The 27922-nt window shown below is 40.1% G+C and overlaps 1 protein-coding gene and 1 long non-coding RNA gene across 3 annotated transcripts in view; both read left to right on the top strand.

The window, feature by feature from the left end:
* The window catches only part of CRADD (CASP2 and RIPK1 domain containing adaptor with death domain), a 193832-nt gene that overhangs the window by 83978 nt on the left and 81932 nt on the right, over window positions 1-27922 (top strand). The gene's annotated exons all lie outside the window — the stretch shown is intronic.
* Window positions 115-26609, top strand: LOC129655291 (uncharacterized). Its single transcript, XR_008715871.1, has 4 exons — window positions 115-1676; window positions 20215-20468; window positions 22740-22799; window positions 23411-26609. It is a non-coding gene; the product is annotated as an uncharacterized LOC129655291 (long non-coding RNA).

Below are 27922 nucleotides of genomic sequence, written 5' to 3'. Positions count from 1 at the left end.
AAGTGGGGAGTGGGGCTTAAGATAGAAATCAAGGATGCTTCTGACAGAAACGTGGCTTGGTGGAGTGGCCATCAGGGGTGAGAGACAGCTGAAGAAGGAAAGGCAGCTTCGGTTGTGCAGGGAGACGGGAGGGGGAGGTCAGTTGGCCTGGCTTGGCATCTCCTTTCCAGTGTCTCCTGACAAACTCGAACTGCTCCTCTTGACTCTCTGCAGCTCTTTCAGTTCCTCTGTTACAGCACTATTAGGTGGACTCTGTCATATTTTCAGCAAAAATCACCATGGGACCACATTGGTCTTATGAGCACTAGTTTCTTTTTGTGACAAATAGGAATGGAGAGAAAAATCCTCAGTAATTTCCCCAATTTTAATTTTCTGTTTCTCAGTATGCTTTGGGCCCTGATGCTAATTTTCAGAAAAATTCTGCCCATGCTTTAAAGTGAAAGAAGGCAGATGAGTACTGTGGGTTCAGAGAACTGCCATGTCTTCTTGGAGGCAGAGCTTTGCTTTTCTGCCATCTTTGGAGCTTTGTTTCTTCCCAACATTAAAGGAAATACTACCCGATAGCAATGAACACCTAAAACGAAGATCCAGCTCAGCAGAAAGTAAAAGCCCAATAAGTTGAAAATAAATTTGAAAAGGTTAATGACTTGAAACCCTTTTTTAAGCTCAAGAAAGGACTCATTGTCTTTAAAGTGATAGTCTACTTCTTCTGGGTTTCATCATATGTTCTGAATAAAGAACATATGATAGAGAGTAGCAATAGCTACTCTTGAGTTATGTCAGGCAGTGGTGTTAATTGCCACCATTCCTGGGATGAGGCTGAGAGCAGTAAGGAATCACAAGGCTTGTTCCTTCCCTTTAAGGATTTGCAGTGTATTGGAGAAATACGCCTGGCTTTCTTGAACCAGCTCATAAATGCAAAGGAAGTGATTGGGAGCTAAATTATGGAGAGGACAGCAGTGGACATTCAGAGCAAGGGGAGGTCAGTCAGGAAGAGCCATGAGGTCAGTGAAGTCCTATGGGCCATAGGAGTTGGCTCTTAAGTGTTTGGTTGAGTCAAGGTGAAAGTTGAGCTGAACCCTAAATGATATACCTTGATTTATAATATAAATGATATACCTAAATAATAGGCCTTTATTTAATGCTGTGTCTTCAGATTGAACATTTTACTTACTTTGAACTGCTCACTTGCATAAGTTCCAAATGGTGAAGATCTCCTTTCTACTCCTATCCCCAGTCCCTCAGTCTCCCTAACCCAGAGTGCCTGCCATGACTCATTTCTTACAGTCCCTTCCGGATGGAATGTAATATTTTTGCACATATGTAGCGTTTCTTATTTGAATTTTTAAAATGTATCCCTTTCTAAGTGCTAAAATGTAGAAAAGAACATGAAAGGTAAAAAACACCCAAACCAAACAAACAGAAACCCAACAAACTGCTGTCCCGTTGGGAGACCACAGCTGTGCTGGTCTCCTTTAATGGTGGTGGGCAACACCTGAGTGAGAAGTGCTTCCCTGGGATGTTTGCATCCACATCAATGGGAATAGCCCTGGCGGGAAGGTAGAGCAACCACGAACCCTCCATGGCTTGGAGAACAATAATACTGTTGTCCTGAATGTGATGCTCTGCGAGAACCTCACAACTCTTTCGCTTGATCTCCATAACAACTCCACAAGGTAGGCCTTTTCCTTCCTTTCAGATGAGAAAGTTCAGACTCGGGCCACAGGGCAGATAGGAGGTGCTGTCAAGCTGTGGCGCTGACTTCTAAACCTGGCCTTTCTCTCATTTATCAGGCTGCCCTTCTAGATGGGATGGTCTGTATTTCTGGAATCACTGCTGCCATGTTTTTCTCCTGTGGCTGTATGTTCTGAGATGTGGAGGTGAACTTGTGGTGATCTAAGGAAAAAGTCACCAGAAGTTTTCTTCTTCCCTATTTAAAAAAAAAAAAAAAAAATCTGCTAAAAGGAAAAGAGTAAATTCACAGCTCAGTTATAGGGGCTGTAAGTCAAGACATGTTTTCTTTTTGTGTGCCTCTCTCATTTTGAGTTTTTCAGCCTGAAATGAAGAGCGTTATGAATAACAAATATACCTCTAATGAGCATTTTGGATTTAAGTTCATGTTGAGGTATGGCAAAACCAATACAATATTGTAAAGTAATTAGCCTCCAATTAAAATAAATAAATTTAAATTAAAAAAAAAGAAATTCTTTTTATTTATTTTTTCTTTTTGTCTAACCTCTCCTTTGAAAAAAGATTGTTAAAGGCAAAAACTAAAATTGGGAAGACAGCAGTCTTCTTGCTTTTCTGCTCAGGGAACGTATTTTCTTTTGTGAGCATATGTGTAATTGTGGCCCAGGCTGTGCTCCCAATGCCCAGACCCTGTGACAGAAGCTCCATACCTTTCCTCCAGCATCTCAGTGATGACACCTCGTGAATTAGAAGCAGAGGTTGGGGAGGGAGCGCATATCTAGAACATATTTGACAGGCTGTTTTTGTTTGTTTGGGGGAGGCTGAATAGATCTGGTTAAAGAACATGGACTCTGGGTTTGCATCTTGAATTGTCCACTTCCTAGCCATAGAACCTTGGGCAAGTTATACCCTTAAAAGTGAGGAATAGACTAGAATGTCTACCTCAAGGCTTTGAATGATTTAAATGAGTTTAAAGCACTTAGAACACTGTTTAGCCCAAAGTAAACATACTCTTGACTATTATTATTATTTTTCATAGTCCTACGCTATTTTCTAGTTTCTCTTCCTACTTTCTTTGTGCCTAGAATATGAATGCATTGTCTGTGGCTTCCATCTGGGCCCTTGAGGGAGAGGCCAAAACAAGAGCAATTCATTGGCTCTGAAACCATTGAGATGTTCACAGTGTCTCCTGCCACTTACTCATGATCTTCTTGTTAAATGAGAGAAATAAACCCTCTTATTTTAGGTTGCTCTGTCTTCCCCACAGCCTGGGAGCAGAGAGAAAGTATGACTTATCCAGGGAATTTTAAGGAACTCAGGACGATCGGGGGCAGAGTGCTTGGAGCCAGCTTGGGTTGGGAGATGACACTGGAACCATGTGTACGGCTCAGATTTTGAAGAGTAGTTGGATTTAGGACTCCCCCTGCCCTCCCATGAGCTGTCTTAATCAGGTAGTCAGACATGACCAGTGGCCCAGATGGTAAAGAATCTGTCTGCCATGCAGGAGACCCGGGTTCAGTCCCTGGGTCAGGAAAATCCCCTGGAGAAGGGAATGGCCACCCACTCTAGTCTTCTTGCCTAGAGAATCCCATGGACATTGGAGCCTGGTGAGCTACAGTCCATGGGGTTTTAAAGAGTTGGACACGACTGAGAGACTAACACACACACAGACATGATCAGGTTTTTGGCTTAAGAAAGATCACTGTGGCTGCTCTGTGAACAATGAATTGGAAAGGATAAGACTGGGGGCAGGGAGACCTGACTGAAGGCTCCATATGCAGTCACTAACCTGGGTGAGTGTCAGTCGCGGGGATGGAGGCAAGTGAGAGAGTTCTGGAAATGTTTAGGGAGAGAAGTTCATTTCAGTTCAGTTCAGTCACTCAGTTGTGTCCGACTCTTTGCGACCCCATGAATCGCAGCATGCCAGGCCTCCCTGTCCATCACCAACTCCCAGAGTCCACCCAAACCCATGTCCATTGAGTCGGTGATGCCATCCAACCATCTTATCCTCTGTCGTCCCCTTCTCCTCCTGCCCCCAATCCCTCCCAGCATCAGGGAGAGAAGAGAACAGGCGTAATGTGCAGAAGAGGGAGGAGCACACAAGGACAGCTTGGGAGTTTCTGGTATGTGTAACTGCTTGGATGGTGGTTTTCTTAGCTGACAAAGGCCATGCAGAGGAGTAGTTCTTAGTCCTTCTCTTGATGGGGTTTAATAAAGTCACTGCAAAGCTTCATATAATATTTCATTTCTTTTCATGTTTCTTCATGCTCTTTTTTTTTCTTTAACTCCTTTTTCTTTCTTTTTACTTTTTCATTGGAGGAGGGTTTAAGAGCCTCAGTTGTGTAGGAAATTCACCTTCCTGCTAGGAAAGTGTCTGTGGTATTCTTAGAACTGTTTTCCTCCTAACTACAGAATTCTTTGTGGTGTTAGTAATTATTCTTATTATTTGTCTACAGGGAGTGGAATGGAGAGCATTATAGTCTGTAAAAAATGTTATCTCTCCTAACAGCTTTTTGATGCAATTTTATGTGCCAGAAATTATCTTTATGGAATTCAACTTTCTGTGAATGTGGTAAAGAGGGTAATACCTCATTTTAATGAAAGGCATTCATCCAATTTTGAACTATTTGGGAAGGAAATCTCTGTGGAGACCTGAACTTAAGGGATCAATAACTTTCTCTATTTCAGAAATTGAGATATAGCTGAATGGATATTTTAAATCTTGAGTGTGGTTATAAATTGGAAATGTAGATTAGGTCCAATTCAAAAAGCAAAAAAGTCTCAATATTTTTGAAGTCATTAGTGATTAGACCGTGAGCTTGTCATGCTTGAAGATAAACATCATCTTAGCACAGATTTCCTGCTGCTCAGGGAGTAAGGGTCTCTTTGAAGTCATTCAGAGAGGTCAAGAGGGAATAACGGATTTTCCTTTTGTTTTTAATGAACACTTAATTAATAATAGTAGTAAAAATAATGATGCATTCTCTGTATAGCGCTTAGTAGTTTACACTGCCCTTTAAAATGCACGATCTATTTAGCCCCATGTGAAGTAGGCAGGACAAGTATTTTATCTCTGCTTCAGAGATGAGGAAACTAAAATCCAAGAGGTTTTCCTCAGGTCATCTGATTCCTGGAGCAGTACTTTTCCCAGAAAACACCAGCTTCCCTGTGCCTTACAAAGGTCTCCACAGTGCAGCTGTGTGGTGGGGAAGGGAGCCTCTTTAGGGGGAGTGAGCAAACTGGTCTCCGGGTGTGCTCTCCTAGGATTATGTTAGCTCCAGTCACACGTGTGAGTGGAAACAAAAAAAGATGTTGGACTACACATGATCAGCTATTGCTCATTTTTTTTCCCAGTAAATTTTAGTTCTTTATCGCTTCTCTTCCTCTAAGATTCTTCAGGAAAAGCATTCATTAATTAGTGCCACAGCCTTTAAAATTTTTTTGAAAAATACTTTACATTGAGAATGTTTTGTTTATCGACTTCTTTCCTGTGAATTTATAAAAGATTGCTGTGTGTGATCTTAGCAGAGTGTCTTGGTTCAGAGTGAGGAACTCCAACCAGTAATCCTGGGAGGCATAGTTTTAGAATCTTTAACAAACATTTCGAAAGTGATTGAAATGGACATCCTTAAAGATGTAGTTTGTTGCCATCCGAGGAACATTTGCATAGGTTTTAAAATTATTCGTATTTGAAAGACTAGCATTATACTGACAAAATATTTTTGAAATAGAGATATCCTATGAAAAGTGAAAGTGGAAGTCGCTCAGTCTTGTCTGACTCTGTGGATTGCCATGCTGTCCTCCAGGGGATCTTCCTGACCCAGGGATCGAACCCAGATCTCCTGCATTGGTAGGCGAGTTCTTTACCACTAGCGCCATCTGTTTTGTAAGTTCATTTGTATCATAGCTTCTCATGCTTCTTTCTAGTTCTCATTCTGCCTTTGGTCAAGGTTAAAACAAACTCCAAAGTGCAGCTGGTCCTGGGAAAAGTGGTGTGTCTTGCTCTTTCTTTGATATTCCCCCCTTCACAGAAAACGGCTATTTTAGGCATAAATGGTATCAACTATCTTTTGCCGGGTGGGAGAGTCAAACCTTCTAAAATGTAAGCTCTGTGAGAGCAGTGAACTTACTCTGCCCATCCCTCTCTTCCCAGTGCCCAGAACAGGTCCTGGAACATTGTAGAGAAAGACTGGTGGCTAAAGGAATGAAACGTTCCTGTCGGGGCTCCCTGGAGGTAGTTGGCTCAGCGTAGAGGTCTGTGCATCAGGACTCATGGTTGCAAGTGAGAGAGAATGGGCTCAGTACATCTCTACGATTCTCTCCCTCTTGTACCCACCTAGAGACAAAGCTCTTGTCTTTTCTGTCTAGGCCCAGGCAGAAAGCCCATTGCCTGTGCTCTCCAAAATATTAAATCTCACATTCACAAAGAATCTGGTTTCTTCAGGTTGATCAGTATGTTCCAAGCTCCAGTCCATATTCAAAAGGTCTCAGCAAGTATATTTATGATTTCTTCATATCCTTTCCCTTCCAGAGACTGGGTGAAATGTTAAGCTGTTGATTTCTATTTTTCACTTCACTCAAGCTATAATTGTAGCCCCTTCTTATATAAGAAGCCTTCTCCAATCAATTTCATTTCCCTTAGATCCCTGTGTACCTTACTTTGTGTTTCCTTAGCATACTGCCACTAAGTTGTGTTGTGCTGTCTCACATGTGATATGTGCTGTGTATACATTTGTTCTGTTTGCCCTGTTTTCAGCTTTTAAAACTAATTCATTTACTGTATTTCACAATATACACACAGTAGTCTCAATGTAACAATACTAACACTACCACCAACAAAGTGATTACTGAGAACAATTTAGTATTTAAAAATTTTCAATTTTGTTTCCTTCCTCTATCCCTCCCCTCTTTCCTTCCTTAGACTACTACTCTCTTAGCAAGTCAAATTTCAGTTATACAATACAGTATTATAAACTATGGTCACAATGTTATACATTTAATCCTCAGACCTCACTCATCTTATAATAACGTTGCTACTGTTTTACCAACCTCTCCTCATTCCTGAGTTCAGTCGCTCAGTCATTACTCTTTGCGACCCCATGGACTGCACCATGCCAGGCCTTCCTGTCCATCACCAGCTCCCAGAGTTTATTCAAAGTCATGTCCATTGAGTCCGTGATGCCATCCAACCATCTCATCCTCTGTCGTCCCCTTCTTCTCCCGCCTTCAATCTTTCCCAGCATCAGGGTCTTTTCACATGAGTCTGTTCTTCCCATCAGGTGATCTGAGTATTGGAGATTCAGCTTCAGCATCAGTCCTTCCAGTGAATATTCAGGACTGGTTTCCTTTAGGATGAACTGGTTGGATCTCCTTGCAGTCCAAGGGACTCTCAAGAGTCTTCTCCAACACCACAGTTCAAAAGCATCAATTCTTCGGCACTCAGCTTTCTTATAGTCCAACTCTCACATCCATACATGACTACTGGTAAAACCATAGCTTTGACTAGATGGACCTTTGTTGGCAAAGTAATGTCTCTATTTTTTAATATGCTGTCTAGGTTGGTCATAACTTTTCCCCCAAGGATCAAGTGTCTTTTAATTCCATGGCTGCAGTCACCATCTGCAGTGATTTTGGAGCCCAGGAAAATAAAGTCTGTTTCCATTGTTTCCCCATCTGTTTGCCCTGAAGTGATGGGAACAGATGCCATGCTTTCTTAGTTTTCTGAATATTGAGTTTTAAGCCAACTTTTTCACCCTCCTCTTTCACTTTCAAGAGGTTTTTTAGTTCCTCTTCCCTTTCTGCCATGATGGTGGTGTCATCTGCATATCTGAGGTTATTGATATTTCTTCTGGCAGTCTTGATTCCAGCTTGTGCTTCATCCAGCCCAGCGTTTCTCATGATGTACTCTGCATATAAGTTGAATAAGCAGGGTGACAATACACAGCCTTGATGTACTCCTTTTCCTATTTGGGACCAGTCTGTTGTTCCATGTCCAGTTCTAACTGTTGCTTCTTGACCTGCATACAGATTTATCAAGAGGCAGGTAAGGTGCTCTGGTATGCCAATCTCTTGAAGAATTTCCCACAGTTTGTTGCGATCCACACAGTCAAAGGCTTTGGCATAGTCAATAAAGCGGAAGTAGATGTTTTTCTGGAACTCTGTTGCTTTTTTGATGATCCAACAGATGTTGGCAATTTGTTGGCTAGCATGTGAGATGAGTGCAATTGTGCAATCTTCAAACTTAAGATTCTTTGGCATTGCCTTTCTTTGGGATTGGAATGAAAACTGACCTTTTCCAGTCCTGTGGCCACTGCTGAGTTTTCCAAATTTGTTGGCATATTGAGTGCAGCACTTTCACAGCATCATCTTTCAGGATTTGAAATAGCTCAACTGGAATTCCATCACCTCCACTAGCTTTGTTCATAGTGATGCATCCTAAGGCCCACTTGACTTCGCATTCTAGGATGTCTGGCTCTAGGTGAGTGATCACACCATTGCGATTATCTGTGTCGTAAAGATCTTTTTTGTGTAGTTCTTCTGTGTATTCTTTCCACCTCTTCTTAATATCTTCTGCTTCTGTTAGGTCTATACCATTTCTGTCCTTTATTGAGCTCATCTTTGCATGAAATGTTCCCTTGGTATCTCTAATTTTCTTGAAGAGATATCTAGTCTTTCCCATTCTATTGTTTTCCTCTATTTCTTAGCAGTGATCACTGAGGAACGCTTTCTTATCTCTCCTTGCTATTCTTTGGAACTCTGCATTCAAATGGGTATATCTTTCCTTTTCTCCTTTGCTTTTTGCTTCTCTTCTTTTCACAGCTATTGTAAGGCCTCCTCAGATAACCATTTTGCCTTTTTGCGTTTCTTTTTCTTGGGGATGGTCTTGATTCCTGTCTCCTGTACAATGTCACAAACCTCCGTCCATAGTTCTTCAGGCACTCTGTCTTTCAGATCTAATCCCTTGAATCTATTTGTCACTTCTACTATATAATCGTAAGGGATTTGACTTAGGGCATTCCTGAATGGTCTAGTGGTTTTCCCTACTTTCTTCAATTTAAGTCTTAATTTGGCAATAAGGAGTTCATGATCAGAGCCACGGTCAGCTCCAGGTCTTGTTTTTTGCTGACTGTATAGAGCTTCTCCATCTTTTGCTGCAAAGAATATAATCAGTCTGATTTCGGTGTTGACCATCTGGTGATGTCCATGTGTAGAGTCTTCGCTTGTGTTGTTGGAGGAGGGTGTTTGCTATGACCAGTGCATTCTCTTGGCAAAACTCTATTAGCCTTTACCCTGCTTCATTCTGTACCCCAAGGCCAAATTTGCCTGTTACTCCAGTTGTTTCCTGACTTCCTACTTTTGCATTCCAGTCGCCTATAATGAAAAGGACATCTTTTTTGTGTGTGAGTTCTAGAAGGTCTTGTAGGTCTTCATGGAAACCTTCAACTTCAGCTTCTTCAGCAACCACTGTTCTACTCCTTGTTTCTGTGAGTCTGACTTTTTTCCTTTTATATTCTACATATAAATGATACTAGGCAGTATTTATCTTTTTCTCTCTGACTGACGTCATTTAGCATAATGCTTTTTAGCTTTATTCGTGTTGTTGCATGTGGCAGGATTTCCTTCTTTTTTTAAGGCTGGATAATATTCCATTAAATATTGATATATCACATTTTATTCATCCATTATTGTGTGAGCAGACACTTAGGTGGTTTCTGTACCTTCACTGTAGTGAATAATGCTGCAATGAGTATTAGAATACAGAGATATCTTTTCAAGGTAATAATTTCATTCCCTTCAGATGGGTATCCAGAAGCGAGATTTTTGGATCATATTGTATTTACGTTTTAAATTTCTTAAGGAACTTCTATACTATTTTCCATAGTGACTGTACCAGTTTACATTCTCACCAGCAGTGTACAAGTGTTCTTTTTTCTCTGCATCCTTGTCAGCATGTGTTGTCTCTTGTCTTTTTGATAATAGACCTCCTAAGAAATGTGGGGTACCATCTCACAGTGGTTTTGGTTAGTGTTTTGCTGATGATTAGTGATGCTGAGCACCTTTTCATGTACCTGGCCATTTGCATGTCTCCTTTGGAAAATGTCTATTCCAATCCTTTGTTCATTTTTAAAATAGGTTATTTGGTTTGTTTTGCTATTGAGTTGTATGAGTATCTTGTATATTTTGGATATTAGTTACTTATTGGATATGTGATTTGCAAATATTTCCTCCCAGGAAATATTACCTCCCAGGAGGTAAGCTGCCTTTTCATTTTGCTGATGATTTCCTTTCTTGTGCAGAAGCTTGTTAGTTTGGTATAGTCCCACTTGTTTACTTTTGCTTTTATTGTCTTTGCTTTTGGTGTCAAATCCAAAAATGTATTGCCAAATTAGTACCAAGGAGCTTACCTTCCATGTTTTCTTCTAGGAGTTTCAGGTTTTATCTTCATGTCTTTAATTCATTTTGGTGGGTTAATTTTTAAATCTTTATTTCTGGCTGTACTAGGTCTGTATTGCTGTGCATGGGCTTTCTTTAGTTGCAGCAAGGAGGGGCTATTCTTCATTGCATTGTGATAGCTTCTCATTGCAGTGGCTTCTCTAGTTGCAGAGCACAGGCTTTAGGTGCATGGGACTCAGTACTTACAGCTTGTGGGCTCTAGAGTGTGGGCTTAATAGCTGTGGCACATGGGCTTAGTTACTCCATGGCATGTGGGATCTTCCTGGAACAGGGATCGAACCCATATCCCTTGCATTGGCAGATGGATTCTTAACTACTGGGAAGTATCCTTTAATCCATTTGAAGTTGATTTTTGGATATGGTATAAGATAGAGGTACACTTTTATTGCTTTGCATATGGTTGTCCAGTTTTCCCAGCATTATTTATAGAAAAGACTCTCCTTTCTATATTGTATATAATTGGCTCCTTTGTTGAAAACTAGTTGACCATATGTGCATGGATTTTTTTTTTTTTTCTGAGTTCTATGTTTGGCTCCATTGACCTGTATGTCTAGTTTTATGCCAATTCCATACTATTTTGATGATGATAACTTTGTAATATATCTCAAAATCAGAAAGTGTGATGCCTCCAGGAGGCATCTATGAAACCAAATATACAGCTCAGAAAAAACAAACAAACAAAAACCCCGTGCACCTATGGTCAACTAGTTTTCACCAAAGCAGCCAAGAATATACAATGTAGAAAGGAGAGTGTCTTCAATAAATGTGCTGGGAAAACTATACTGTTCAGTTCAGTTCAGTTGCTCAGTCATGTCCGACTCTACAACCCCATGCACTGCACCACGCCAGGCTTCCCCATCCATTGAGTTGGTGATGCCATCCAACCATCTCATCGTCTGTCGTCCCCTTCTCCTCCCACCTTCAATCTTTCCCAGTGTTAGGTCTTTTCAAATGAGTCTGTTCTTCCTGAGGTGGCCAGAGTATTGGAGTTTCAGCCTCAGCATCAGTCCTTCCAGTGAATATTCAGGACTGCTTTCCTTTAGGATGAACTGGTTGAATCTCCTAGCAGTCCAAGGGACTCTCAAGAGTCTTTCCCCAACACCACAGTTCAAAAGCATCCCTTCTTTGGTGCTTAGCTTTCTTTATAGTCCAACTCTCACATCCATACATGACTACTGGTAAAACCATAGCTTTGACTAGATGGACCTTTGTTGGTAAAGTAATATCTCTGCTTTTTAATATGCTGTCTGGGTTGGTCATAGCTTTTCTTCCAAGGAGCAAGTGTCTTTTAATTTCATGGCTGCAGTCACCATCTGCAGTGATTTTGGAGCCCAAAAAAATAAAGTCTGTCACTGTTTCCATTGTTTCCCCATCTATTTGCTATGAAGTGATGGGACCAAATGCCATGATCTTAGTTTTCTGAATATTGAGTTTTAAGCTAACTTTTTCACTCTCCTCTTTCACTTTCATCAAGAGGCTTTTTAGTTCCTCTTCACTTTCTGCCATAAGGGTGGTGTCATCTGCATATCTGAGGTTATTGATATTTCTCTTGGCAGTCTTGATTCCAGCTCGTGCTTCTTCCAGCCCAGTGTTTCTCATGATGTACTCTGCATTTAAGTTAAATAAGGAGGGTGACAACTTACTAGCCTTGATGATACTCCTTTCCCTATTTGGAACCAGTCTGTTGTTCCATGTCCAGTTCTAACTGTTGCTTCTTGACCTGCATACAGGTTTCTCAAGAGGCAGGTCAGGTGGTCTGGTATTCCCATCTCTTTCAGAATTTTCCACAGTTTATTGTGATCCACACAGGCAAAGGCTTTGGTGTCGTCAATAAAGCAGAAACACATGGAAAGTACAAATTTTAGTATTGTTTTTTCTATTTTTGTGAAAAATGCCATTTTGATAGAGATTTTGCTGAATCTGTAGATTTCTTTGAGTGTGGACATTTTAGCAATAATTTTTCCATTCCATGAACGCATATCTTTTCATTTATTTCTTTCATCGAAGTGTTACAAAGTTCAGTATACAGATCTTTCACCTCCTTGGTTAAATTTATTCCTGTATATTTTGTTCTTTTTGATGCTATTGTAAACGGGGTTGTTTTTTACCTGGAGGATAATTGCTTTACAATGTTGTATTGATTTCTGCTGTACATCAACGTGAATCAGCCAAAGTATATATATATTCCCGCCCTCGTGACCCTCCCTCCCACCGCACCCCTCATCCCACCTCTCTAGGTTATCCACAGAGCACTGGGCTTAGCACCCTGTGCTTTGCAGCAATTTCCCACTAGCTATCTAGTACATGGGGTTATTTTTTCTTAATTTCTCTTTCTGCTAGTTTGCTGTTATTTTATAGAAATGCAGCTGATTTTCATATATTGATCTTTTTAATCCTGCAACTTTACTGAATTCATTTATTAGTTTTAAGAGATTTTGAGTGGATTTTAGATTTTCTGTGTATAATATCATCTCACCTGCAAACAGACAATTTTATTTCTCCTTTTCTCACTTGGATGCCTTTTATTTATTTATTTTCTTTCCTAATTGTTCTGGCTAGGACTTTTAGTACTCTGTTGAATAATGTGGTGGGAGTGGGCATCTTTGCTTGTTCCTGATCTTAGAGGAAAAGCTTTCATGTTTTCACCACTGAGTGTGATGTTAGCTGTAGGCTTGTCATATGTGACCTTTATTTAGGTACATTCCTTTTATACCCAATATGTCATGAGTTTTCATCATAAAAGGGTGTCACATTTTGTTAAATAATTTTTTTACATCTATTGAGATGATCATTTTTTTTAGTCATTTTATAATGTGTATCACATTTATTGATTTGCATATATTGAATCACTTTTGCATCCCAGGAATAAATGCCACTTGATCATGGTGTATGATCCTTTTAATGTACTATTGAATTCTATTTCCTAATATTTTGTTGAGTTTTTTACATCTATGATCATTATGGGTATTGACCTATAATTATATTTTCTGGTTGTCTTATAAAATGAGTTTAGAAGTATTCCCTCCTCTTCTATTTTTTGGGAGAGTTTGAGGAGGATTGGCATTAATTTTTTAAATGTTTGATAAAATTCACTAGTGAAACCACTTGATCCTAGACTTTTCTTTGTTGGGAGGTTTTTGATTACTAATTTAGTCTCCTTACTAGTAATTGGTCTGTTCAATCTTCTGATTCTTCATGATTCAGTCTTGGTAGGTTGTATGTTTCTAGGAACTTATCCATTTCTTCTAGGTAATCTAACTTTTTGGTATATAACTTTTCATAGTAGTTTCTTATGTTCCTTGGTGTTTTTATGTTATTGTTGCAATGTCTCCTCTTTCATTTCTGATTTTATCTAATTTATTCAATGTTGAGTGCATAAATATTTATAATTGTTATATCCATTTGATGAATTAACCCTTTTATAATTATATGATGACATTCTTTGTCTCTTGTTACAATTTTTAGCTAAAGTCTATTTTGTCTGATAGAATTATAACTATCCCTGTTTTCTTTTGGTTTTCATTTTTATAAAATATCTTTTCCCTTCACTTACAGACTGTTTGTATACTTAAGGTTCAAGTGAGTCTCTTATATTTGGCATATGGTAAGAGTCTTACTTTTTAATCCATTCAGTCACTCTGTGTCTTTTGATTGCATAATTTAGTCCATTTATCAATACAGTTCATGTGTTGATAGGTATAGACCTACTACTGCTGTTTTGTTAATTATTTTCTGGCTTTTTGATAGTTCTTTTCTTCCTCTCTCACTTTCTTCTTTTGTGATTTGATAATTTTCTATAGTGGTATACATAGATTCTTTTATCTTAATTTTTTTGTGTCTATACTATAGGCTTTTGCTTTGTAGTACTACAAGACTTACATAAAACATCTTGTATTTGCAACAGTTTATTTTAAGCTGATAGCAACTTAATTTCAAATGCATACAAAAGCTTTACATTTTTACATTCCCCTTTATCCATATTTTATGTTTTTCATGTCACACTTTACATCTTTTTATATTGTGTGTCTATTAACAGATTATTATAGGTATAACTGCTTTTAATACTTTTACCTTTTAACCTTTATACTAGAACTATAAGTTATTTATCCATCACCATTATAATGTTAGAGAGTATTCTGAATTTAGCTCTGTGTTCACCTTTATCAGGGGATTTTATTCTTTCAGATGTTTTCCTGTTACTAATTAGGATCTTTTTATTTCAGCTTGAATAACTCTCTTTAACATTTCTTGTAAGTCTAGTGATGATGAACTCCTTCAGCTTTTGTTTATCTCTTTATCTCTTCTTTAATTCTGAGTGACAGCATTGCTGGGTAGAGTATTCTTGGTTGGCAGCTTTTTTCTTTTAGCATTTGAATATATTATTCCACTTCCTTCTGGCCTGTAAAGTTTCTGCTGAAAGTCTTGTGGGAGTCCTCCTGTATGCAACAAGTTGTTTTTCTCTTGCTGCTTTTAAGATTTTCTCTTTGTCTTTAATTTTGACAATTTAATTACAGTATGTCACTGTGTGGGTCTCTTTGGATTAACCTTATTTGGTACTTTTTGGACTTTTTGTATTTGGATATATATATTTTTAGATTAGAGAATTTTTCAGCCATTATTTCTTTGAATACACTTTCTCCCCATTCTCTCTTTCTTTCTCTTGTCTATTATGGGATGCTTAAATGCAAATATTGATCTGCTTGGTGCTGTCCCATAAGTTCCTTAAGCTGTTATTCTTTTTTATTCTCTTTTCTTTTTCATTTTCTGGATGAAGTCCACTTCCCTACATTCAACTTTGCTGATCCTTTCTTCCACTTGATCTAGTCTGCTGTTGAGTTCTTCTACTGAATTTTTCAGTTCACTTATTGTATTCCTTAGCTCTATTATTTATGTTCATTACTTTTTGTGTGTGTGTGTGTGTAATAAAGTTTTATTAAAGTATAAAGGAGATAGAGAAAGCTTCTGACATAGCCATCAGAAGGGGACAGTGAGAGTACCCACTTGCTAGTGTTAACAATGAGGTTATATAATCCAAAGAATGTCTGGAGGTTGTAAAGACCTTATCAGACCTACTCCTATAATTTACATTTTAAGATAACACTGTCCTCAGGCAAGATACATCCTTGTAAAGACCAGGTCTACTCCCATAATTAACATTTTAAGGTAACAGAAGGTTGAATCCAAAGACTGTCCTTAGGCAGGATACATTATTGTTATATAATCCTAAGGAATGTGGAGAAAGAAAAAAGTTTGTCCTTTCTTCCTCCTTGAGAATTCCAGACCCCTCTCTCCTTGGGGACCCATAGACTCCCTATCAACCTGCCTAGAAAATGACTCTCTCATTCCCCCCTTTTCTTTTAGGAGAATTATGGTGCCTAGGGAAAAGGGGCGTCGTTCTCCTTCCATAATTGCTTCCGAGCTGACAAGGGGCATTGTCCCTAAATTGGTGAGGCAACATATTCTCCTAATCCTCATATTGAGGATATCTGATCCAGGGTCCCCAAATAGTAGCTGGAGGAAGCTACAGCAGTAGCAGGAGTTTGAGCAACCATTTGTAACTTAAAAGCTTTCATACAGCTAGAAACAAATCCAGTTATACAATTACAGATGCAGGGAGCAAACAGCAAAAACACAACATTCAGAATCAAAATTAAAAGTCACATCATGTCCATAGTTAAAGTGCAAAGTGTTGCACCAGTCCATTTTAGGGTTGGTAGATGTTCATTACTTTTTAATATTTTCCGTCTCTTTGTTGAAATTCTCACTTCATTTAGGCATTACTCTTCTGACCTCAGTAAACATCTTAATGATCAATATTTTGAGCTTTCTATAAGGTAAATCACTCATTTCTATTTTATTAAGATTGGTTTCTGGAGGTTTATCTTGTTCTTTTGTTTGAAACATTGTCTCCTGTTTCTTCATTAGCCTTATTCTCTGTGTTTGTCTATGCATTAGGTAAAACAGCTACTTCTTCCATTCTTGACAGTGTGGTTTTATGTAGGAGTTGAACCTTATCAGTCAACCCTGTCTGGGCTCCTTGTTGTCTCTCAAAGATCGTCCAGCTGCCATCTTTGTCCTTAGTGGCTCCCAGAAGTAGGATTATAGTCACCTCTAATATGCACGCTAATTAGAAGCCAGATCCTCAAGCAGCAGCTTATAGAGTGTGCAGTCAAACCTCTCCCAGGGAAAACTAGAAGATGGGCATTTTTGCCTGTTCCCTCTGTGTTGATCCCTTATGGTATAACAACAGTGAGTGCTCACACATGCATTTTAAGAACTGATTCTTTGTTTGCTACTGTTTTGTGGGACTCATGAATGCAAGCCCTGCTGGATATCAGAGCTAGGCAATCTAGAAGCCCATCTCTCAGGTGGCAGCTGCAAAACTGGGACACCAGAAATGTGTGCAAGCTTCTTCCAGAGTGATGCTGGTAACTTGTTTTTATCATTGGAGCAGGTCAGAGGGAGAAAGTGGAGTAAGTGCCCATCAGCTCCCCTAGGCTCAGGTGTGGATTGTAGCCAGCCTCTAGATGCATGCTGAATTGGAAGTCAGACCCTCAAACAGTAGCTTAAGTTGCACTTAAACATCTTCTAGGTAAAGACTGGGAGATGGGCATTTTTGCCCATTCCCTTTGCACTGGGCCTCTGAGGAGTAGCCTTGGCAAGTGCTCCCTGCCTAAGAACTGCTTCTTTGCTCTAGTCTTGTGGTCCTGTGGATACAGCCCCATTGGCTTTTATTTTTTTATTTTTATTTTTCACAGCATTCTGTGTATTTTAATAGCCAAAAATTGTAAACAACGAAAATATCCATTAACAGGTGAACAGATAAACAAATGATGGTGGAATTCTACAACAGAATAGTTCTCAAAAATAAAATGGAAATCAACTACTGATAAATGTTGCAATATGGATGAACTCAAAATCATAATGAAAGAAGCCAGATTACACACAAAAAAGAACATGCTCTATGATTCTATTTAAATTCTGGAAAATGTGAACTAATCTGTAGTGACAGGAAGCAGATCAGTGGTTGTCTAGGAGCAAAGTGGGCAAGAAGCAAGGATTACAACAAAATAGGATGACACTTTCAGCAATAATGGGTTGCTCACCATCTTGATGGATGTGATGCTTACCTGTGCTCACGTGCTCTGTCGTCTCCGACTCTTTGCAGCCCTGTGGACTGTAGCCCACCAGGTTCCTCTACCTGTCGTATTTCCCAGGCAAGAATACTGGAGTGGGTTGCCATTTCCTACTCCAGAAGCTTTCCTGGGTACATATATGTCAAAACTGCTCAGACTGTCCACTTTAAATATGTGTAGTTTATTTCAGTCATATTTCAATAAAGTATTTAAATATGCTAATATAGTAATAATGTAGTGAGAGGACTAAGAAGAGTAAGTTTTTTTTTCCTTCTCAAAGGAAGGACTGTGTGGAGCGTTGAAATTCAGGACCTTAGATCAGTCAGTATTATTGGACGTGCTTGTCTGCAAGCTGTTACTGGTGGTGGTGGTGCTTTACTCACTAAGTTGTATCTGACTTTTGTGACCCCATGGACTGTAGCCCACCAGGCTCCTCTGTCCATGGGATTCTCCAGGCAAGAATACTGGAGTGGATTGCCATTTCCTTCTCCCCCATTGGCTTTTAGAGCTAGGTGTTTGGGAGCTTGTCTCTTGGTTGTGAATCTTAAAAGTTGGGGCACTAGATATGCAGTCTAAACCCTTAGTATTTAATTAATACCCTTATGTTATGAATTTAAGTTCTTTTTTATTTTAGTCATTGTTACAAACACTATGGTCATGAACATCTACTTGTGTACCTTTTTTAGTCCTTTTCTATCTCCTTGGAATTAACTCCTGAAACTGAAAGTATGGGGTCAGCTAGCAGGTACACTTTTCTTCCCCTGCGAACTGTATCATTAAACTTCTCACCCACAGTTATGATAGATTCCACTCTTGAAACCTAGAGAATTAGTGATTTTTAGTATTTTTCAGTTTGATAGGAAAAAACACCATTGTTCTTTTCAATTTGCACTTTTATTACTAGTGAGATTGAGCAAGTTTTCAGTTGGTCATTTGCAGTTTTGTATGTGTGTGTGTGTGTGTGTGTGAATAGCCTGTTTATGGCTTCTGCTTATTTTCTATCAGTGTTTTTATTTCTTTCTTACTCATACGTAAGTGTTCTTTACGTATCACAGATTAAAAACCTTTTGTTATGTATATTTTCAAATATAAATCTGTATAATAAATAACTAACCAGCATACTTTTGCTATTAGAGTTGGCCTCTGCAAAGGAGCAAAAAAGGAGCCCTGTTTAAATTGTGATTATTTCTCAAATACTTATGTCCTTTGCATACTTAGTAATATTATAGTAATAATGTGCTTTGTAACAGGGACTAACAGCAACTACATAAAATAGAAGTAAGATAATATAATAGAGTGGGAAAATCATTAAAATTAGAACTGGAAGTCTGGGTTCCAGACCTGGCCTCACCTTTCTTTACCTCTGTGATCTTGGTTAGTCCACATATTCTCCCTGAGCCTTAATTTCCTCATCTATATAGTGGTCAAATTTATATTAGTCTCACAGGGCTAAGATGAGATCATGTGTGAAAAAAATTATTGCAGTAAGAGTTACACAGTACAAGTGATATGATAGTAAGTGTGGCATAAGTGTAGCAGGTTGAATGTTTACTTTATTAAAATGATCATCTTTTGAGGTAACCTAATTATAAAATATTTAGCCTAACATCTTTCTGAGTCTGTGGTTTTTGAGTTTGTACTACTTTGCAGGAGGCCTTTAGAAAGAAATAGTTTGCTGTTCAAAAATTCACGCTGGTGTTCTTTGCAACAGTGCAGAGCATGTTTGTGGTGTGCTGGCTTCTAGGGCACTGCGCGTCTGTCTCCAGTATTGACACCTTTGTGAGCTCATTAGCCACCTTTCTGGTAAAAGCCATTTTGATCTGTGATGAGGGCATTGCATTAAAAGGGCATCGATGTTGGAAATCTATATTTTGGTCTTTTCATTAAAAGGCACTCTTCACAGAAGAGGCAGTATGAATTTGCATTGCAAAGGATAGCTTATTTCTTTTAAAAACTCTTGAAACCAGGTAATTTAATTATGTCTCTGCCACAGCCTTTTATCTTCCTCTGCATAGGAACTCTGTTTTCTCTTGACACTTCATACTGGAAGCCGGTCTTCTTATTCTCAGAATTAATTAACATGCAAATACTTGTCTGGAGACTCAGGAGCACTCCTTTTTTTCCATTAGCATTTAAATGTCACTCTTAATGATGTCAGATTGACTCTTTTAAGGGTAAATTAAAATGGTATACTCATCATCTGATTATTTCCCAGAGCATGTTATTGGTATTTCTGATTATTTGATCTTAGTGTGAGTTGCTACTGTTCCCAGGCTAATCAAGTCAGAGCCAAGACCATACGATGTGTGTGTTGTGTTAGTCGCTCAGTCGTACCCGACTCTTTGTGACCCCATGAACTACAGCCCGCCAGTCTCCTCTGTCCATGGGATTTTCCAGGCAGGGATACTGGAGTGGGTTGCCATTTCCTTCTCCAGGGACCATACAGTAGTACCCTCTTATCTGCAGTTTCACTTTCCATGGTTTCAGTTACCTGCAATCAACTGTGGTCCAAAAACAGTAAGTGGAAAATTGCAGAAATAAGCAATTCATAAGTTTTAAATTGTACACTGTTCTGAGTAGTCTGATGAAATCTTGGGCTGTTTTGCCCTGTCCACCCAGGATGTGAACCATGCCTTTGTCTAGTGCATCCCACCTGTTAGTCACGTAATCAGCATCTCAGTTGTCAGATCCACTAACTTGTATCACAGTGCTTGTATTTAGGTAACCCTTATTAATGGCCCCAAAGCACAAGAGTAGTGATGCTAGCAATTCAGATATGTGAAAGAGGAACTGTCAAGTGCTTTTTAAAATAAAAAGGTAAAAGTTTTGACTTAATAAGGAAAGAAAAAAAATTGAAAGAGGAAAAAAATTGTATGCTGAGGTTGCTAAGATCTACAGTAAGAATGAATCTTCTGTCTGTGAAATTGTGAACAAGGGAGAAGAATTTTGTGCTACTTTTGCTGTAGCACCTCAAACTACAGCAATACTGTGTGATAAGTGCTCAGTGAGAAGATGGAAAAAGGCATTAAATTGAGGGTAGAAGATATGCAGCAGCAGCAGCAGCAGAAGACATGAACAGAAAATGTGTTCCAGTTGATGGCAACATACCACGCCGGAAAGCATTGAGTCTATACAAAGATGACAGCAAGGGGTCCCCTCAAGCGAGTGACACGAAGCCTTTTACTACAGGTAAGGGATGGTTACACAGATTCAGGGATGGGTTTGAACTAAAACAGGTTACTGGAGAGGCTGAGTCTGTCATCAGAAAGCACTGTCACGTTTCCAGTGGGGTTTTAGAAGTTGATTAAGGAGAGAGACCACATTCACATACCTTATATTACAATGTATTGTATAATTGCTGTATTTTTAGTTATTGTTGTTATTCTCCTACCTAGTTTATAAATTAAACTCCATCATAGGTATGTATGGGCTTCCCTGGTAGCTCAGATGGTAAAGAATCTGCCTGCAGTACAGGAGACCTGGGTTTGATCCCTGGGTCAGGAAGATTCCCTGGAGAAGGAAATGGCTACCCACTCCAGTATTTTTGCCTGGAGAATTCCATGGACAGAGGAGCCTGGCAGGCTACAGTCCGGTGGGGTTGCAAAGAGTCAGACACGACTGAGTGCCTAACACACACATATGTATGTATAGGAAAAAACAGAAAATGCATTCAGTACTATCCATGGTTTCAGGCAAACGCCGAGGGTCTTGAGACATAGGCTGTGCAGATAAAGGGGAACTACTCTACTTGATTGCTGAAAAGCTGGGTTATAGCCTTTCTTTGCCTATGGCTTCTAGAAAGGCCTACCTGCCATACCTTACACGTCTCAGCACCAAGTGAGATGCTATAGTGGAGGACTATAGCATCTATAGTGCAGGAACAGCACCTGCACAAAGTGTTAGCAACAGGCCAAGGTGCCCAGGAATTAGGTGTAGAGGGGCTTGGGTAGCGGCCATGTGGTATGAAATAAAGAAGGTGGACTTTAGAGTTAGAGACTCATAGGTTCAAATCTTGCCTGTGTCAGTTTGAAGCTATGTGACCTTGAGCATATTACTTGTCTTCTCTGAGACTCAGTTTCCTCCCCAGTAAAACATAAATAGGAACGTGTACCACTCAGGTTGTTGGGAGTGTTAAAGGTGATAATGTGTATTAAGTACTACACAGAGTAAGCTATCTGCTTTATCAGAGAACCCCCAAATTCTAGTGATTTATTTAGATTATTTCCATCTGAGGGAGGGCGGGCTCTGTTCCATGAAGGCATTCAGCCACCCAGACTTCTTTTAGCCCTTGGTTGTGCCATTCCCTAAGGCTGTGTAGCCCTTCACTGGATTATTTATCTCTTGCTGGCAGGTGAAGAAAGAGTGTGAGCATGTGGATTGCGCAGGAGGCTTTATGGGCCAGGCTGGAGATGGTGCACAGCCCTGCCGCTCGTCTCCTGCTGGCCAGAATGCACTTCCATGGATGCACCTGCTTCCAAGTTAGCCTGGGGAATGTGTGCCTAGGGGGAAGGCAAAATATGTTTGTTTGGTGAACACATAGTCTTCCACTATGCCGCCGCTGCTGCTGCTAAGTCACTTCAGTCGTGTCTGACTCTGTGACCCCATAGACGGCAGCCCACCAGGCTCCCCTGTCCCTGGGATTCTCCAGGCAAGAACACTGGAGTGGGTTGCCATTTCCTTCTCCAGTGCATGAAAGTGAAGTCGCTCAGATGTGTCCGACTCTTCGCAACCCCGTGGACTGTATAGCCTACCAGGCTCCACCGTCCATGGGATTCTCCAGGCAAGAACACTGGAGTGGGTTGCCATTTCTTTCTTCAATGCGTGAAAGTGAAGTCGCTCAGTCGTGTCTGACTCATAGTAACACCATGGACAGGCATCCAGTAATATGTGTTGAGTAAATGAAAGAAAGAATGAATGCATTCCCTGTTCATTATCCTCTCCATGGACTTACAGAGTGTTAGAGCTGGAGAAGGCAATGGCACCCCACTCCAGTACTCTTGCCTGGAAAATCCCATGGATGGAGGAGCCTGGTAGGCTGCAGTCCATGGGGTCGCGAAGAGTCGGAAACAACTGAGGGACTTCACTTTCACTTTTCACCTTCATGCATTGGAGAAGGAAATGGCAACCCACTCCAGTGTTCTTGCCTGGAGAATCCCAGGGACAGGGGAGCCAGGTGGGCTGCTGTCTCTGGGGTCGCACAGAGTCGGACACGACTGAAGCAACTTAGCAGCAGCAGCAGTAGCAGCAGTAGCAGAGCTGATAAGGGGCCTTAGAAGTGATTAAGTTTTACTCTCTTTATTTTACCGATGAGGAACCTGAGGGCCTGAGGAACTTAGTGACCTAATTAAGATCTTCCAGATATTAGTGGCAAGTCTAGAGACCCTGAATCTTCTTTCCCAAAAGCTTCTGTTTATCCTGCATTTAATTATTTGAAACATCATTCTTTGTTTTTTACCACAGGGTTTCCTTTGCTCTTTGGCATGTGAAGATGAGGAGTTTTAACACGTTAGTTTGGTCATTGTAGGTAGACTTCGATTTTGTTTGGGAAGAGGAATTTGGTATTTTAGGGTGGTGGGAAAGATACCCTCAGAGGCTGGAGACTCCACAGATTTTTAGTATTTTGCACCAAGAGTGAAAATTAACCTTCATTCACCCACTCATGTGTTTAAGCAACCTTTGTTTAGCCTTCTTCTATGTATAATGAATTATACAAGGTGATCTAGATTATACAAGGTGGTTATTAATTCAAAAACATCCACAGCTTGAGGAAAGTGTCAAATGTCAAACAATAATTATTATATAACATGAGTGCAGTGGAAGCAGTACCATAAGGTGAAAGTGACCAGCTGCTGGAGTTAGAAGGAGAGGGAGTATGGCAAGCTTCATGGAGGAAGTAGGTCTTGGAACTGGATCTTAAAGAATCCAGTGTACTGAAAATTTGATCTGCTCTGAAATGTACACACTGGTGTATTTATACAATTGGTGTGGACAGTGACTGCAGCCATGAAATTAAAAGATGCTTGCTTTTTGGAAGGAAAGCTATGACAAACCTAGACAGTGTACTAAAAAGCAGAGACATCCCTTTGCTTGCAAAGGTCCATATAGTCAAAGCTATGTTTTTTTTCCAGTAGTCATGTATGGATGTGAGAGTTGGACCATAAAGAAGTCTGAGTGCCAAAGAATTGATTCTTCGAACTGTGGTGCTGGAGAAGACTCTTGAGAGTCCCTTGGACAGTAAGGAGGTCAAACCAGTCAATCCTAAAGGAAATCAGTCCTGAATATTCACTGGATGGACTGATGCTGAAACTCCAGTACTTTGGCCACCTGATGCCAAGAGCAGACTCATTGGAAAGGACCCTGGTGCTGGGAAAGACTGAGGGCAGGAAGAGAAAGGGGATGACAGAGAATGAGATGGTTGGATGGCATCACTGACTCAATGAATGTGAGTTTGAGCAAACTCCAGGAGAAGGACAGGAAGGCCTGGTGTGCTGCAGTCTTTGGGGTTACAAAGAGTCTGACACAACTTAGCTACTGAACAACAATACCAATAACTTACCTGGTTGTGGCTGTGCATTGAGAAAAATGGGGTAAGAAAACCAAACAGACAAAAAGCCAAAGCTGTGATCAAGTTTCCTGTGTTAAATAAGCATTTAGCACTCACATTTACCACATCATTTCGTTGCAATATTACTAGTAAATAATTACATACGACAACCCATGAATACAGGTGAATCATTATCAACAAACATTTTATTGTGAGCCAGCAAGTTCTTGACACCATCCTTTTAGGTCCAGCGGGCTTTGCATAATTTTTGGTTAGGTTACAGACCCTTAAAAGAATTTGTAGAGGCAAGGATTAGAAGGATGATATTCCAGAAAACTATGGATCAGTATAAAGGGAAGGGGCATACAGACTCTGTATATGACCCTTGAAAATGCACATAGATTTAGATCAGGGGGCTTGATTTTCAGAGGTACTTCTCTGAGAGGTACTATTTGGAACCTAGATTTGTAAAGATTGGAATTGCTTGGGAGTTGGCATCTCACGTTTAGCTGTTAAGTCATAATAATTGAAAGAGCATGGGCTATTCCATAATCTGGCAAGGAGAATTCTGATGAGGAAAGGTTGAGTGAAAGTTTCACAGGAAGTGGCAGAGGCTGGCTGAGCACTCAGGCTTGTCTGCAGTCTGTCCTCGCACAGCTCCATCCTGCCGCCTTGAGAACGCAGCAGGAGTCGGAATCCCATGAAGCTTTCCATCCTGGAGGTTAGAATCAGGGTTGCCCAGAATCAGCCAGTGAGTGGGAAGTGCTTGTCTTCAGTATCTCCAGCTCCTCTTTGGTGTATCTTTCTTCTCGTTAGCAAATATTTGCTCACATTCTCCTGTAAACTTTTCATAGCAGAGTGTCAGGAGGGTTCGTATTATTTTATTTATTTATTTATTTAATTAGAGGCTAATTACTTTACAATATTGTATTGGTTTTGCCATACATCAACATGAATCCGCCACAGGTGTACACGTGTTCCCAATCCTGAACCCCACTCCCACCTCCCTCCCCATACCATCCCTCTGGGTCATCCTAGTGCACCAGCCCCAAGCATCCTGTATCCTGCATCGAACCTGGACTGGTGATTCGTTTCTTATATGATATTATACATGTTTCAATGCCATTCTCCCAAATCATCCCCCTCACTCCCTCTCCCACAGAGTCCTACTGTTCTATACATCTGTGTCTCTTTTGCTGTCTCGCATACAGGGTTATCGTTACCATCTTTCTAAATTCCATATATATGCATTAGTATACTGTACTGGTGTTTTTCTTTCTGGCTTACTTCACTCTGTATAATCGGCTCCAGTTTCATCCACCTCATTAGAACTGATTCAAATGTATTCTTTTTAATGGCTGAGTAATACTTCATTGTGTATATGTACCACAGCTTTCTTATTCATTCATCTGCTGATGGACATCTAGGTTGCTTCCATGTCCTGGCTATTATAAACAGTGCTGCGATGAACATTGGGATACACGTGTCTCTTTCAATTCTGGTTTCCTTGGTGTGTATGCTCAGCAGTGGGATGGCTGGATCATAAGGCAATTCTATTTCCAGTTTTTTAAGGAATCTCCACAGATTCTCAACATCACTCATTATCAGAGAAATGCAAATCAAAACCACAATGAGGTACCATTTCACGCCAGTCAGAATGGCTGCGATCCAAAAGTCTACAAGTAATAAATGCTGGAGAGGATGTAGAGAAAAGAGAACCCTCTTACACTGTTGGTGGGAATGCAAACTAGTACAGCCATTATGGTTAGTATTATTTTAAAATACACATTTTAAAATTTAAAAGCATTCATATACATTAAGATGGTGAAGGACAGGGAAGCCTAGCATGCTGGAGTCCATGTCATCTCAAAGAGTCAGACCTGACTGAGCAATGGAAAACAACTGTCTCTCTGTTTCCAAACCTTTAATCTTCATTAAAAAAAAGTATCCTTCTAGACATTTTATTTGGACATACAAGCACACACATGTATATCATTTTTTATTTAAGTGGACTCATGCATTTTCTATAACTTGCTTTCTGTAATTAACATATAAATTAAAAGCTAATTAATAGATTTTCCTACAACTATATAGTTCCACCTTATTTTTGTAATCAGCAGAATAATCTCTGTGGTGCTTCTACATGATTCCTACTGAATAATCTTTAAGCTTGTTTCCTTAATCCTTAGCTATGTATTATATACTCTGCTGCAGAGAACCTCCTTGTAGCCATCTGCAGACTTGTACAGGAGTTACTTACAGGGTATTTATAAAGGAGTTCCTAGGTCGAAGAGTTATCTGTATTTAAAAAGTTTGATAGGTATTGCTGAACTGTCCTCCAGAAAGGTTGTACTTATTTTTCATTCTGTCCACAGTGTATGCAAATTCTTTTTTGTGTGTGTTTTTCTTTTTAAAGAGGATCCTGGACTTAGGGCTAGAGAAGAAGAGGCAAAGAGGAGATAGCCTGCTAAAAATAAGTGGTGGCCGAGAGAAATGAAAACATATGTTCACACAAAAACTTGGACATAGCAGCATTGTTCATAATAGCCAAAAAGCAGAAACAACCCAAATGTCCATCAACTGCTGAATGAACTAACAGAATGTGGTATATTCATACAATGGAATACTATTCAGCAATAAAAGGAATGAAGGACAAATACGTGCTATAATATGAATGAGCCTTAAAAGCATCATACTAAGTGAAAGAAGCCAGCCACAGATATCACACATATGCAATGTCCAGAGTAGGCAAATCCATAGAGATAGAAAGTATATTAGTGGTTGCTTAGGGCTGGTTGGTGGGGTAGGCAGAAATGGGGGTTTGAGAAGTGACTGCTAATAGGTACAGAGTTTCTTTTGCAGGTGATGAAAATGTTCTAAAATTAGATTGTGGTTATGGAGAAGGCAACAGCAACCCACTCCTGTACGCTTGCCTGGCAAATCCCACGGATGGAGGAGCCTGGTAGGCTGCAGTCCATGGGGTCGCTAAGAGTCAGACACGACTAAGCGACTTCACTTTCACTTTTCACTTTCATGCATTGGAGAAGGAAATGGCAACCCACTCCAGTGTTCTTGCCTGGAGAATCCCAGGGATGGGGGAGCCTGGTGGGCTGCTGTCTATGGGGTCACACAGAGTCGGACACAGCTGAAGCGACTTAGCAGCAGCAGCAGCATGGTTACACAAGTCTGTGAATATGCTAAAAACCATTGAATTGCACACTTTAAATGGTGAGTTTTATGGTATATGAATTATATGTTAATTAAGCTGTTGAAAAAAAAAGAGTGGTGGCAGAATGCATAGAATGGAATGGAAAGGATGAAGACGTGGCCATTGGCATGGGCCTGTGGGACAGACAAGAAGACCCTGTTAAAGTCACGTGGCAGGGAATTCAGACAGTGAAGGCATTCCTCTGGGCGACAGTGTTCAAGCGGCTGCTGATAGGCAGCTGCAGAGGTGGATGGTGGATTTTCTCCCCGCTGGCAGCATGGAGACAAGAGGCAGTTACTGCATGCCTGGGCAGGGAGAAAATGGGAGCTAGTACGCTGGATTACTGATTCCTTGTTCTTGTTCAGTCCTTTGAATACACAGAAGATACTGTTCTCCTGGAAGGCAGCAATAGTTTTTTTTTGCTGACCTAGAAATGCCTGCTGTGCTCCAGCATTTGGAAAAGGAAGGTCAGAGAGAGGAAGCTGAGCTCAGCTGCTGAGTCAAGGAGAAGGGGAGGAAGACCTAAGGTCACAAAGGACAATGGGGCCCTCGCTTGTGAATAAGAGCCAGTGGTCAGTTTTGAATTCAGCAATTAAGCTTTTTCTACACAGTAAAATGAGTCGTACTTGCAAAGAGTCGGACACGACTGAGCAACTGAACTGACTTAGTGGAACTGACTGTTCTGGAATGTGTTTGCTAGTAAATATCATGCTAAGAAGGTTTAAAAGGAAGTTATGATTTTAACTGGCCTCTGAGTTGTGCTGATTGGTAAAATTTAACTCAAGGGAAAGGAGTTAATTTTGCAATAAACAGTGAGGGTTAAAGGAAAATCAACCCGCTTTTCTGCAAAAGCCTGGTTTTCTTTGTAACAGCTTGAACATGCCCTCTACT

This window comes from Bubalus kerabau, chromosome 1 (assembly GCF_029407905.1).
Source record: "Bubalus kerabau isolate K-KA32 ecotype Philippines breed swamp buffalo chromosome 1, PCC_UOA_SB_1v2, whole genome shotgun sequence".
NCBI lineage: Eukaryota > Metazoa > Chordata > Mammalia > Artiodactyla > Bovidae > Bubalus > Bubalus kerabau.
Note: the sequence above shows the minus strand (reverse complement) of the source record. Positions and strands in the feature narration are given on the sequence as shown.